This window comes from Suncus etruscus, chromosome 14 (genome assembly GCF_024139225.1).
Source record: "Suncus etruscus isolate mSunEtr1 chromosome 14, mSunEtr1.pri.cur, whole genome shotgun sequence".
Classification (NCBI taxonomy): Eukaryota; Metazoa; Chordata; class Mammalia; order Eulipotyphla; family Soricidae; genus Suncus; species Suncus etruscus.
Genome location: NC_064861.1, coordinates 47,134,160 through 47,147,564, shown reverse-complemented (window position 1 = coordinate 47,147,564; position 13,405 = coordinate 47,134,160). Strand labels below are relative to the sequence as shown.

General features: G+C 38.0%; 1 non-coding gene across 1 annotated transcript; it reads right to left on the bottom strand.

Annotated features, from left to right (window-relative positions):
- Positions 1-361: 361 nt before the first annotated feature.
- On the bottom strand, positions 362-491 carry LOC126029343 (small nucleolar RNA SNORA22). The gene has a single exon (XR_007502958.1). It is a non-coding gene; the product is annotated as a small nucleolar RNA SNORA22 (small nucleolar RNA).
- Between the last annotated feature and the right edge of the window lie 12,914 nt (positions 492-13,405).

Here is a 13,405-nt window from a genome sequence, read left to right as displayed (position 1 = left end):
AGACAGCTGCAATAAAGTGTTAAAATTTTTATGATTAAACACAATAGCATGAACTATGATTATTAAAGGTATAAAAACTGATTTTAAAAAACAAACAACTGTTTTTACTATGAAGACTTTAAGTGAATAATTTGTAAAAAATATTATATACCAAATTAACTAAATGCTTAGATTATTATAAAATATAGTTAAAGACATCTGATGCATTTACACACCTAGAACTTAAGACTAAAATTATATTTAATACTAGTTAATTTGCTTATAAAGTTTAGTTACTTTTATATATTACTTATAAAATTATATATAATATATTTTTTATTAATATTATTTTTTCACTGCGACACAAATATACAGATTTGTATAATGTGCTGATATTTTGAATGCACTTAAAATAATAGTTTTTTCAATGCAGAAATAAAGAACAACCATTGCTGTAGCACAAAGTTAAAACTAAGGGTACTATAAAGCACACCTAGGTGTTCACTGTGCATTAAATTAACTATATTGTTTAAAAAGGCTAACCACATTATTTTTCACATAATTTTGTAAATACTTTAAAAATTAAAATAAAACTTTTAATAGAAATATAAGACTTAAATTTAACACTTTTGTGTTCGGTTGGATTTTAAAACACAAAGAAGTTTTTCTTTTACCAACATTTTGTTATTTGTAAAGTGACAGAATCATGACCTTGCTCTAAAATTTTCTGAGAGGCAAAAAAAAAAAGTTTATTGCCCTTATTTTCATGTTGCTTTTTAATGTTTTAATAATTACTTTACACCACTTAATGCACTAAACCTAATAACACATATTTGACAAAGTGTAGGGCTGACAAGGTGAAGCAGAGTCTTTTACTGATAACTCGGGGAGGGGCTAGCACAGTTAACAGCAGGAAGGTTAGAGGCAAATTATTTACAGTTAGCAGGGTGTAATGATATATAGGAAAAAAAAAGCAATCTTTTAAGATTAATTACTAATTTATTGGAATTAGAGGGAATGGCAACTGAAGAGGGGAGTCTGGGTTGCAAAAGCACCATGGGGATCATGGTTTTATTAATTGATTTGAGAATATGCAAGAGATGCTACTTTTCAGATTTTTTTTGAATAACAAAGATTGGGTATTTCAAGGTGAATTGGAAGGCTTAAGGTGGGAGTGGCAGGGCTTGAGCTGGCTGTTTCCCAAGGCTGGCAGGAAAGAGGCTGAAGGAGGCTGAGGGCTGGTTTGAACAAAATGTACTTAGTAAAGGGTACATTAGGCTCAGAAGTTTTAACAGCAAAGTGTAGATATTGCAAGGTTTTATGGCTTAGCAGATGATACTTTGTAATTATCCTGCTCACTGTGCCCTTAGAATTTTTTGTAGGCACTGCAGCAGTTTCTGTTTTATGGCACTCAGCCTGACTTTTATTAGTTTGTTCCTTTGAATTCTCAAGAGGGGGGGCTTGGCCGTGGAATTTAGTGGGCAGAGGACAGACAACTATAGATTTAGGAGGGGGGGGGGAAACGCCTGAAGGGCAGAAACCTGTGAATTAAGAGAAGCAGCCTGTTTTTGAAGGCTTAAGATTTGTTTAAGATTTTTAATTTGGCCAAGTAGTTTCATTTCTATAGCTTTAAGAGGGGGAGCGGTGAGAGGAGGGAATCTGCCATGGTTAGGGACTGAGCGTCTTGGGCATTTAGAATTTTTCCCCTGGGGTGCGGGGGATCAGTGGGAGGCGTTTGAGAAGGTAGCTGCGGAGGCTGCTGAGCAGGGGGGGGGGGGGGTGGGAAGACTTTCTCCATTAGGGAGAAAGACAGGAAAGGTAGTAGCACTGGTTTTTGAGCTAAGAGCATTATCAAGTTTGTTAGAGAGGTGAGAGACCATGGATGTAATTGTGGTGAGTTGGGAACTCAAGTCAGAAAAGGGGGGGAGGGGGAAGAAAGCAGCAACAGTTTGTTGCCGGTGTGGGGGAGCTGCTGGAATGCTGGCTTTGGGGAGCGACTTCCAGGCACGGAGGGCAGCAAGAGCCATGTTGGCAAGCTGGGACCTGGAAAGTGTGTGCTGTACCTTTAAGGTATGAAAAGAGGCGAGGCCAGCTATAAGAGCTTAGAGATTAGGATTCCTGCCTATTTGCAGGGGCTTTGCAATGGAAAAAAAAAAAGTTAACTTCTCAAGAGACAAAGAGTTCAGCTTTTAGATTCTAAGCAGGAGAGCGTGTAAGGGGCTTGGGGGCCATAGGAGGTTACGGCTTGAAACGGCTCTTTGAGGCTTTTCCAATTAAAGGCTTTGTATTGTTGCAATTGCTGGCTAAGGAGGGGAGGGTGGTGAGGGGAGTAAAGGTTTTGGTGGAACAGGGACGGAGCTGAGGCTAGGGAAGTGAAGGGCTGTTTAGGATTTTGCACAGAGGGTGCAGCGGCCTCTTCTGTAGGGGTCTGGGTGCATAGAGCAGAAGCATGGACAGAAGTAAGGGAGGGATATAAATGAGAAGCATTAGAGAGATCTTTAAGAGCATTAGTTACTTTGGAGACAAAGGTAGAAGAATCAGTGGTGGAGGGAGGACAAGGGGAAGTATTCTCAGAGGGAGAAGGGAGATGAGAGACAGAATTAGAACGAGAGGGAGTCCTGGAACACTCACGGGAGACTTGTTGTACATGAGATTCAACGGCATGGATGATGTCTTTGGCGGTTCCGGCATTTTTAGTTACAATGATATCTCTTAACAGGCTCCAATATTGGAACATAATTTTTTCCTTCTGTGAATCATCATTATTTACAAAATAATCACTCATTTCATGTCCTACTTTGTCCCAAGTGGACGCAACAATTTCTGGACAGGTAATAATAAACCAATGACATACATTATGAATAAACATAAGAAAATTACAAATATTCTTTTTTGGTAACCTCTATATGTCTGGCTTTCAACTCAGACTGTATATATTTAATGAATTTAAGTTCAGTACTCAACGAAACACCCATGGAAGTGAAGCCAACGGGCGAAGCCCCAAGAGCCAATCAGGGGCGGTGATCAGAACGACTGAAAAAACTGCAGTTTAAATATTTGATTAAGGCTAACTCGTTTCAACGCCTACCCGGATGGGGTATATCCTGCGATTTACGAAACAGCTCCGGACTCGCCGACCCGTAGTCGTTCGGAGTGTGGCGGTGGTCTTCGAGCCCAGCGTTGGGCGCCAAAATGCGGGGTCCTGAAGCCCCCCAGGGGGGCCCGGCCAGCAGGAATTAGCTGGGAAGACTTCTCAGACAACCGCACTCCTATTTTGCTAGGTAGAAGAACAACCACACCTGTAAAAATCTGAGAGAGGTTAATAATAAAGACCCAAGGCAATGTCTCACTGCTCAAGGGCAACTTTATTTGGCTACAGCTCCTTCTTATATAGAGAAGGAGAAGGGGGCAGTACAAGGGTGATGTCAATCACACTTTTGGCATGAAAATTACTTCATTATTCCAAATAAGGCAAGTGGGCAATACTTCTTGCAGTATCCATGGAAACATCTTGTGACCTTCTAGCTGCATTCCTAATTGCTTGACTATCAGGAGGTGGTGCAAGATGTGCTTGCCTCAGTGATCTTGAACAGACAATGTAGCATATACACAATAATGAATGTCTTGTAAACTCAGGGATATGGTTAAGGGAGTAAGGCCTCTTTTCTGGGAATGGTACTGGGCTGTGTTGCTCTCCTCCGGGCTAAAAGATTAATTATACTTTGCAGCTGCATTTTCCTTTCTCTTTGGCCCAAGAACTTACAGCAAGACTGCATGTAGCCTTTAGGTGAAAGGCTGGATTATGGCAGAAAGAATAGCAAAATGGCCTCAAACAAGTCAGTCCCCAACATGAAGGGATAGTCAGGCTTCTGAGGGGGGAGGAGGGTAGTACATGGGAGGGGGTTATATAGGGTATAGGTATGGATTTTTTTGTGGTTTAGATTTGTCTCTTAAGGAGAATTCCTATCTCTGTGTGCTCCTGCCCACATATAAACATATAGAAGTTAGCTTTGGTATATATTAATGTAGAGAGGTGGGGAGGGCAAGAGATACGCTGAGTACAGAAAGATAGGTAGGCATAGTACTTGTAAGGAAAGGAAACTAATAGATAAACTTTTGGATATGTATAGGTTTTGTGTCTCGAGTACTAACCATTGTGTTAGTGAGGTCTATCTATATAGGTGTTTACCCTTTGCAGTATTGTCTGTAGCACCCTTTATATCAGCTTTCTTTCCTTTCCTATAGAGGAGGTAACCGTGTGCTTTTTATTTGACCTGGGTTGAATTGAAGGTAATGAGGAGAAGAAGGTGGAGGAAGAGGGAGACAAGAAGAGAGAAAAGGGAAAACAAAACAGAACAAAACAAACCAACAATTAAACAACAACAACAAAAATATGAAGTAATGAGAAGAGAGGGTAAAAGAGCAAGGGCATGTTAGTTTGCTTGGACGTGTTCAATGCTTAGTCCCTGTAGTAAAAATCTGTAGGTCACGGCTGTTGCTTCGGTGGTCTGGCTGGTCATGCCTTCAGGTCCTAAAAGAAGGCATAATCTAGAGATAAAGAGTTATATCCCGACATTTTCACGATGCAAGCTGAGTATGGTGCCTCATGTGACTCAGCACTGAGGTACCACCATAGGATGTTCACCCTTTGTCTGTAGGAACCCCTATGGGCAGAAAAACTGAGAGGTTATTTTAAATGTGGTAAGGTTAAGGCATTCAACCATAATGTTTTGAAATGATTCCATTGGAGTCAATAATTTTCCATCATAATCTTTTTTTTTTTTTGGTTTTTGGGCCACACCCTGTGACTCTCAGGGGTTACTCCTGGCTATGCGCTCAGAAGTTGCTCCTGGCTTCTTGGGGGACCATATGGGACGCCGGGGGATCGAACCGCGGTCCGTCCTAGGCTAGCGCAGGCAAGGCAGGCACCTTACCTCCAGCACCACCGCCCGGCCCCTTCCATCATAATCTTTACCTGAATTCCTGTATAAGATTCCTAGTAAATTATTATGGGCCTTTGTAGTAAAACGATAATTACATACCTGTTCTCTCTACGCTGCTGTTTCTGCTATTGCTGGTTTCTTTATGATATAATGTGTAGTCTGGCTTCGTGTTGTTTCTCTTCCCTTTGTTTTGGGTTCTACTTCCCAGTATATGGTGATTATTACAGTGTTTGAGATTTCTGTTCTGTTACACCCTGTTATTTAATCATGGGGTTTTGGTTATATATCTGGTGCCTATTCTAGATACTTCAGAATAGTGCTATCATTCTGTGTTTATCTTTCATCTTCTGGCTTGCTTTGTTTAACATAATATGTTCTAGGTCTATCCACGTTGCTGTAAAGTCTGTGATTGTATCATTTCTGACTGCCATGTAGTATTCCATTGTGTATAGATACCACATCTTAATGATCCACTCATCTGTTGTTGGACATCGAGGTTGGTTCCAAGACTTGGCTATTATACTGAGTGCTGCGATAAATAGAAGAATGGATAAAGAAGCTGTGGTATATATAGACAATGGAATGCTATTATGTTAGAAAAGGTGAAATCATGCAGTTCACTATAGCATGGTTGGAGTTGGAAGACATTTTATTAAAGTATTCAGCTTTTTTTTTGCTAACAAGAGGCAGTCCCAGAAACACATTAAATTAAAATCTTTTTGTTTTGTTATGGGCCACAGCCAGCTACACTCAGCGACTAGCCACACCTAGCTCTGCACTCAGGAATAACCCTGGCAATGCTTGGGGTTCATATGAAATGTGGGGATCAAACCCAGGCCAACTGTGTGCAAAGCAAGAACCCTATCCACTGTACTATTTCTTCTGCTTCACATTAAAGTATTTAATACATCTTTGAGTTAAATTTTGTGTGTAGTGTGAGACAATGGTCCAGTCTAATTCTTTTGTATGTGGCAGTTTTTCTGGCACAATTTATTTAAGAGCCTTTCCCTTTATGCACTGCATGCTCTTGAGTCCTTCCTGTAAATTAAATGTTTTATATCTGAGCTCTCAACTTTAGTCAATTGATATGTGAATCAATTTTATTCCACTGAACTATTTACTGATTTTTATTTCAGTATCATACTGTTTTGAGTTCTATAGCTTGTAGCATACTGAGAAGCCAGGGAATGTGATATTTCCATTTTTTTTTTAACTCAGAACTGTATTGCATATTCAAGGTTCTTTGTGGCTCCTAACACATTTAATAATGTTTACTTTCTTGAAGAGTGTAGTTTATTTTTTCTGAGGAGTAGTAATTATGTTAAAGAAGCATTGTTTTTTTTTTATGACTGTCTTTATGAAAGTACCATATCTTTATTGCCGTACTTGTGTATGTGAGACTTCCAACTTGGCTTTCTCTTTCAAGATATTATTTTAGGTAACTAAGGGTTTCTTTTAATCACATATGAATTATGGATTAGATTTTTCTATTTATGCAAAGCATTATTGGTATTTTGAAATATTTTCCATTAAACTTGTAGATTGTATTGTATAGTATTGATATCCTAATAATTTCAGTCTGTGAATACAAATTATCTTTCTATTTATTTGTGTCTTTGATTTATTTCAGGAACATTTTCAGTGTATAAAACTTTTACCACTTTAGCTAACTTTATTCCTTTAACTTTATTTTGTTCTATTACTATAAATTGGGTTTTATTTTGATACTATTTTATTCCATTATTATAAATGTTAATATAAATTTAACTGTTTACTCAATTTCCCTTTAAGATTGTTCAAGTATACTAGCTTTTAGGGTGTTGGGACTGAAATGCTCAAGGAATATTCCTGGTTCTATGCTCAAAGAAGACCCTTTGGCCATCTCTGCAGGCCTACATCCACATCCAAAGATCCTCTGCTCCCTCTATTTTTCAGTCTTGTACCCTAAGGGCCTTCTATTCCTGATGGAGGAGATATAGCATCTCCTGAAAACTGTCCTATCAGGGCTCAGATGATCCACAGACTTGCTCTTCTTTCCTTATCTAACAATGCACCTAAACCAAATTATTTTAATTACTGCTGCTTTTCTTCTACCTTTCATGATAGGTTCTGTTGCCTTATTATTGAGTTATATAAAATTTATAGATTGATTCAAGATAAAATAACATTTTTATATTACTCAGCATTCCTTTCAAATCAGAGCTGCTTGTCATTCATTTGAACTTTTCCTTTAATGTCCATCTTAACATTTTTCTTTATCACTTGTGCACTTTTTAAAATTTATTCATAGATATTTAAATTCCTACATTTGGTGACTTTCATTTGGTATTCAAATTAGAAAATGTATATTTAGAAAGTTATTATTTGCTTATAAAATTTAAATACCTATCAAGATTTCTTTTTTCTAATACATTTTTAGTTGACCTCTTGGATTCCATAGATAAACAATCATTGTTTGTACAAATAATCTCTTATGCTTTCTTCCAATTTAACTATCACATTTTTGGAACTTGCTAAAGCATTTAGATTTAGGGTCTCAAACTCAATTTACCTGGGGGCTGCAGGAGGCAAAGACGGGGTGATCCTTGAGTGCAAAGTCAGCAGAAAGCCTTGAACATTGGGGGGTGTGACCCAAACAACTAAAACAAAACAAAACAAAAAAAGATTCCTCGGGGCCGGAGAGATAGCATGGAGGTAAGGTGTTTGCCTTTCATGCAGGAGGTCATCGGTTCGAATCCCGGTGTCCCATATGGTCCCCCGTGCCTGCCAGGAGCAATTTCTGAGTCTGGAGCCAGGAATAACCCCTGAGCACTGCCGGGTGTGACCCAAAAACCAAAAAAAAAAAAAAAAAAAAAAGATTCCTCTAGGGCAGGGCCACAAAATGTTGTATGAAGGGCCGCAAATGGCCCGCGGAGTTTGAGACCCCTGACAATGTTACATGATTGTGGTGGTAATATTTTATTTCATTTCTTTAATGGAAATACTTTGGAATTCACCAGTATACATTATGATAGCTTTTGCCACACATACACATATGTATATATATTTAAAATATAGTACTAAAGATGCATCTATCTCTTTATCTTATCATAAATTTTTTTAAAACCAAGATTGATGCTTTTTTTTCTTTTTTTTTTTTTTTTTTTTTATTTTGGGTCACACCCGGCAGTGCTCAGAGGTTATTCCTGGCTCCAGGCTCAGAAATTGCTCCTGGCAGGCACGGGGGACCATATGGGGCGCCGGGATTCAAACCGATGACCTCCTGCATGAAAGGCAAACGCCTTACCTCCATGCTATCTCTCCGGCCCCATGATGCTTTTTTTTCTTACCATGATATAATTGCTAATATTATCTATGTATGCCTTCCGAGTATTTTCTGTGTCACTATATAAGTTTATGATAAACAATAAAAACAGTTTCAACAATTTTCAGTCTATTATGACACATAATAGAATGGCACTTAATAGGTCCTATAATTTTTCTTTAATAATTATTTAATATCTAGACAAAGAGATAAAACAACAGATAGGGCATTTGTCTTGCAGGTGGTGATCTTAAGTTTGATCCTCAGCATCAAGTATGGTTCCTCAAACTCCACCAGGAGATCCCTAAAGGCAGAGATAGGAGTGAGCCTTGAATACATTGGGTATTGCCCCTAACAAAATGATAATTATTGCATAATATTTGCATAATTGCTTCATGAAGATACCATAAAAATTTTAATCAGCATCTTATTTTAGAACATTCTCATTGTTTCCATTTAATTTTATTTTAAAAAAATTTATTTTGGGGGCCGGAGAGATAGTATGAAGGTAGGGCATTGGCCTTGTATGCAGAAGGATGGTGGTTCGAATCCCGGCATCCCATATGGTTCCCCAAACCTGCCAGGAGTGATAGCTGAGCATAGAGCCAGGAGTAACCCCTGAACGCTGCCGGGTGTGACCCAAATACCAAAATTTTTTTATTTTATTAAAACTATTGTGATTTACAAAGTCCTTCATAGTTGAATTTCAGATATACAGTGAATCAGGGTTATTCCCACCACTAGTGTCCACCTCCCTCCATCAATGTTCCCAGAGTGCATCATATACCACCATCCTTTGCCCCCTGGCCTGCCAGTATAACAGGCCCATTTAAGTATAGATTGTTAAATTTTGAGTCTCTTGATTCTATTGTTGTTGACTTTGGCTTGGACATTTAGTTCTTTTTATTTTTTTTTAATAGTTATTTATTTATTTTTTTGGTCACACTCGGCAGTGCTCAGGGGTTACTCCTGGCTCTACGCTCAGAAGTCACCCCTGGCAGGCTTGAGAGACCATATGGGACGCCGGGATTTGAACCACCGTCCTTCTGCCTGCAAGGCAAACGTCTTACCTCCATGCTATCTCTCTCGTCTCGGACATTTAGTTCTGTCCTTTTTACTCCATCAATGCACCTGAGACCACTTGGCCCCTGATGCTTTTTTAAAAAATCTAAATACTTTAATTAGCATCTTTGAAGGTGATTATATCCTTTTTCTCTATTAATATGGTGACTCTAGCAAGTCCCTAATGCTGAACTATCTTTGCATTTTAAATCTTAGTATATTATTCTTTTAGTGTGCTGCCAGATCCTAAGTGCTGATATTTTATTCAGGAATTTTCCATTACTATTCATAAGTAAGATTTACTCTATATTTTTAAAAATTATGTTATCTTTGTCAGATTTTGGTAGCAAAGTTTTGCTGCCTTGTAAAATTAAATTGGAAATAGTCTTTTAAGAATCTGAACAGTTGAAATGGCACTAAAATTATTCATTCTGTGAAGGCTTTTATTATTTTTCTTTGTGAAACCATCTGTACCTTCTAAATTTTGGGTTGTTAGCTCTTTAGTTTCTTTATGATTGACTCTGAAAGTATTGTAGTTAGACTAAGTTAGCTGTGATATATTTCTAGGAAATTTTCTATTTTATCTCTGTCTTCAGTTTTACATGAAATAAATGTTTTATTGTCATTTTAATTACATTTTTTGTTTATCATGCATCATATATTATATAATCCTTTTCTTGTTTGTTATAGTAGCTAAAATATATATGACTTCTACAAAGAATACATACATTTTTGTACTCATTCATTAGCCACAAGTCTATAATAGTGTTTTTTGGGAACCTTCCTCTCTCAAGTGCATCCAGGGCCTTGTGGTCCTTCAGTGCTACACATTGTACTATTTTTCTATAGTCATAAATTTGTTTATAAATTATTTGCTTTAATATTTACTTATTATTCATTTTCTACTTCTTGAAATTGTTTCCTAAGATCTTAATTTTTATCCTTAATTTTATCCTTCCTTGTTTAGTAATATTTATATTTTAAGCTTTGATTCCGATTTGAATATTTCTTTCTAAAAATTACTTATTTAAACACCATGGTTACAAAGTTGTTCACAATACAGTTGATTATTTTTATCCTAGATACAAAGCTATTTATGATTGAGTTTCAGTTATGTAATGAACAACACCTTTCATCACACTACTAATGCCCTGTTACCCTACAGTCCCTCACCTAGCCTTCCTATGAGGCAGACATTTTTCTTTTCTTCATTTCTCTCTCTGTCTCTCATTTCTTGAATGTTGCTTATATTGTAATACAATCTTTTTTATCATTGTAGACTTTTTTTTTTTAACACACCCGGCGATGTTCAGGGGTTACTCCTGGCTCTCTACTCAGAAATCACTCCCGGCAGGCACGGAGGACCATATGGGATGCAGGGATTCTAACCACCATTGGTCCTGGGTCAGTGCTTGCAAGGCAAACGCGCTACCACTATGCTACCTCTCCAGCCCCTGTAGGCAGTTTTTAAAATTGATTTGTATTTGGGGCCGGAACGATAGTGCAGTGGTGGGGTGTTTGCCTTGCACGTGGCTGACCCAGGAAGAACCTGGATTCATCTTTGGCATCCTATATGGTCCCCCAAGCCAGGAGCGATTTCTGAGTGCATAGCCAGGAGTAACCCCTGAGCGTCACCGGGTGTGGTCCAAAAACCAAAAAAATTTTTTTTGATTTATATTTATTCTTTAGTCTCTATTAAAACTGAGTTTTAGTGCCTTTTTCAGCTGTAGTGTGTTTATAACAGCACATTTGTATTAATTTCTGTTTTTATTGCTTTGTAGTCAAAGTATGCAGTCCAAGTGTACTATGTTACACCAAACCGAAGTATATGTGAATACCACAACATGTCTGATCCCTGTGAACATAACCACTAAAAGGGTACAAGTATCTCTACCAAGTGCAACTAACCTCCATAACCAACAACAATAACACAAAGGAAATGGAAGAAAGAAAATTTAGCTCATTGACATATTTAAAATTACTATTTAAAGTACAAGCTATTTAAAGTCTTCTTTGTAATATTTAGATTCTTATAGAAGTTAGATTATATGCCTTTATCCTTCGTTAGTATGGTAGATTTGCTATAATTGATAAAGCAACACTGATGTAACAACTCAAATTTATAGAATTAGGACTAGGAATTCAAATTCATTCTTTTTTGTTGTACACCTCATGGGTTTTGATTAGTTTATAATAACATAAATTTACCATTACAGCATTGAATAGAAAGATAATTTCACTGCCCCAAATTCCCTGTACTTCCTCCTTCATCCCAGGAATCTTCTTATCCCTACACCTCCTAAAGTCTTCTTTCCTAAAATGCATTTCTAAAATGTCATATAATGAATCATCAGTATGTAGTTTTTCAGATTGACTTCTTTTAGTCTGAGTTTATGATTTCTCTTTATTGTGCTAAAGACAAAACTCAATGGAGTGGGGTTTTGTTTGTTTGGGGCACACCTGGCAATGCTTAGGATTTAACTCTGGCTCTGTGCTCACAGGTCACTCTTGGTGGTTCACAGGACCATATGTGATGCTGAGGTTCAAACATACAAGTCAGCTACATACAAAGTGAGGGCCTTAAGCCTTGTATTATTTCTCTGTTACCAATGGAGTTATTTTTATATCTTAAAAATACATATTTCTGGGGCAGGCGAGGTGGTGCTAGAGGTAAGGTGTCTGCCTTGCAAGCGCTAGCAAGGAAGACCGCGGTATGACCCCCTGGCATCCCATATGGTCCTCCCAAGCCAGGGGCAATTTCTGAGCGCTTAGCCAGGAGTAACCCCTGAGCATCAAACAGGTGTGGCCTGAAAAACCAAAAAAAAAAAAAATACATATTTCCAGGGCCGGAGAGATAGATGGAGGTAAGGTGTTTGCCTTGCATGCAGAAGGATGGTGGTTCGAATCCTGTCATTTCATATAGTCCTCAGAGCCTGCCAGGAGTGATTTCTGAGCATGGAGCCAGGAGTAACCCCTGAGTGCTGCTGGGTGTGACCCAAAAACCAAAAAAAAAAAATACATATTTCCCACACACCTTGTTTTACTTTCTGCCATCTTAATATTTGTTATATAATTTGTATAAGTGATATCTATGACATTATCTATTTATCTAAAACAATAATTTACAAGCATTTGTTTTTATTTTTCCTAATTAATTTTAGCATATATTAATGAAAATAAAATTTTATATCATTAAATGGTCCAGATGTGCACCATAACAAAACAACATCTATATAAGCTGCGTGAACTTCATTGAAAAAGATCAACTTGGGGCCGGCGAGGTGGTGCTAGAGGTAAGGTGTCTGCCTTGCAAGCGCAAGCCAAGGAAAGATCGCGACTGCGATTCCATCCCCCGGTGTCCCATATGGTCCCCCCCAAGCCAGGGGCAATTTCTGAGTGCTTAGCCAGGAGTAACCCCTGAGCATCAAACGGGTGTGACCCGAAAAACCAAAAAGAAAAAAAAAAGATTGACTCCTATCCTTTACTATTCAATTGACAAGTATTTTATTTTATGTGTTGTTCATCCCCCTCAATGGACACTTACTTTCCTGGTTAACTAAATTTTTAATTTGAAAGCTTAATAGTTAATATTGTCCTTTTGGTCAGAACATCGGCCTTGAGGATAGGAAACACTGGGGTCCACCATACCCAACACAGAAATCCTAAAACCTCCTTTTCCCCATCTCCCAACACACACCAGCAACACAGGTTGTCACAAAGAAGACCCTTAAAGAATATTGGCTGGGCCTGACAAAGAAAGAGAGAGGTGGGAAGGTGGTATAAAAGCATTTTGGGGAGAATAAAAAACTGGGTAGATTTTAGGTGAGTTCATGCAGATTAATAGCTGAATTTTCGGTGAGGACAATGAGAGTGTACTTTAAGGAGTGGGGACCAAATTTATCAGGCACTTGTTGAGATGAATGGGGAACTCTCTCTGCTCTGAAGCTCTCTTGTTCTGAGTCTCAGTGGAGTCAAGCAAGACCTTTGGGCAGTTTGACCCTGTCCAAGTGCTTGGCAAAGAGACAAGGAAGAAGAATTAAGAAAAAGAAAGAAATAGGAGGAGAGATGGAAAAAAATAAGATGCAAATGTGATGAAGGTTAATGAAAAGGAGTCAGG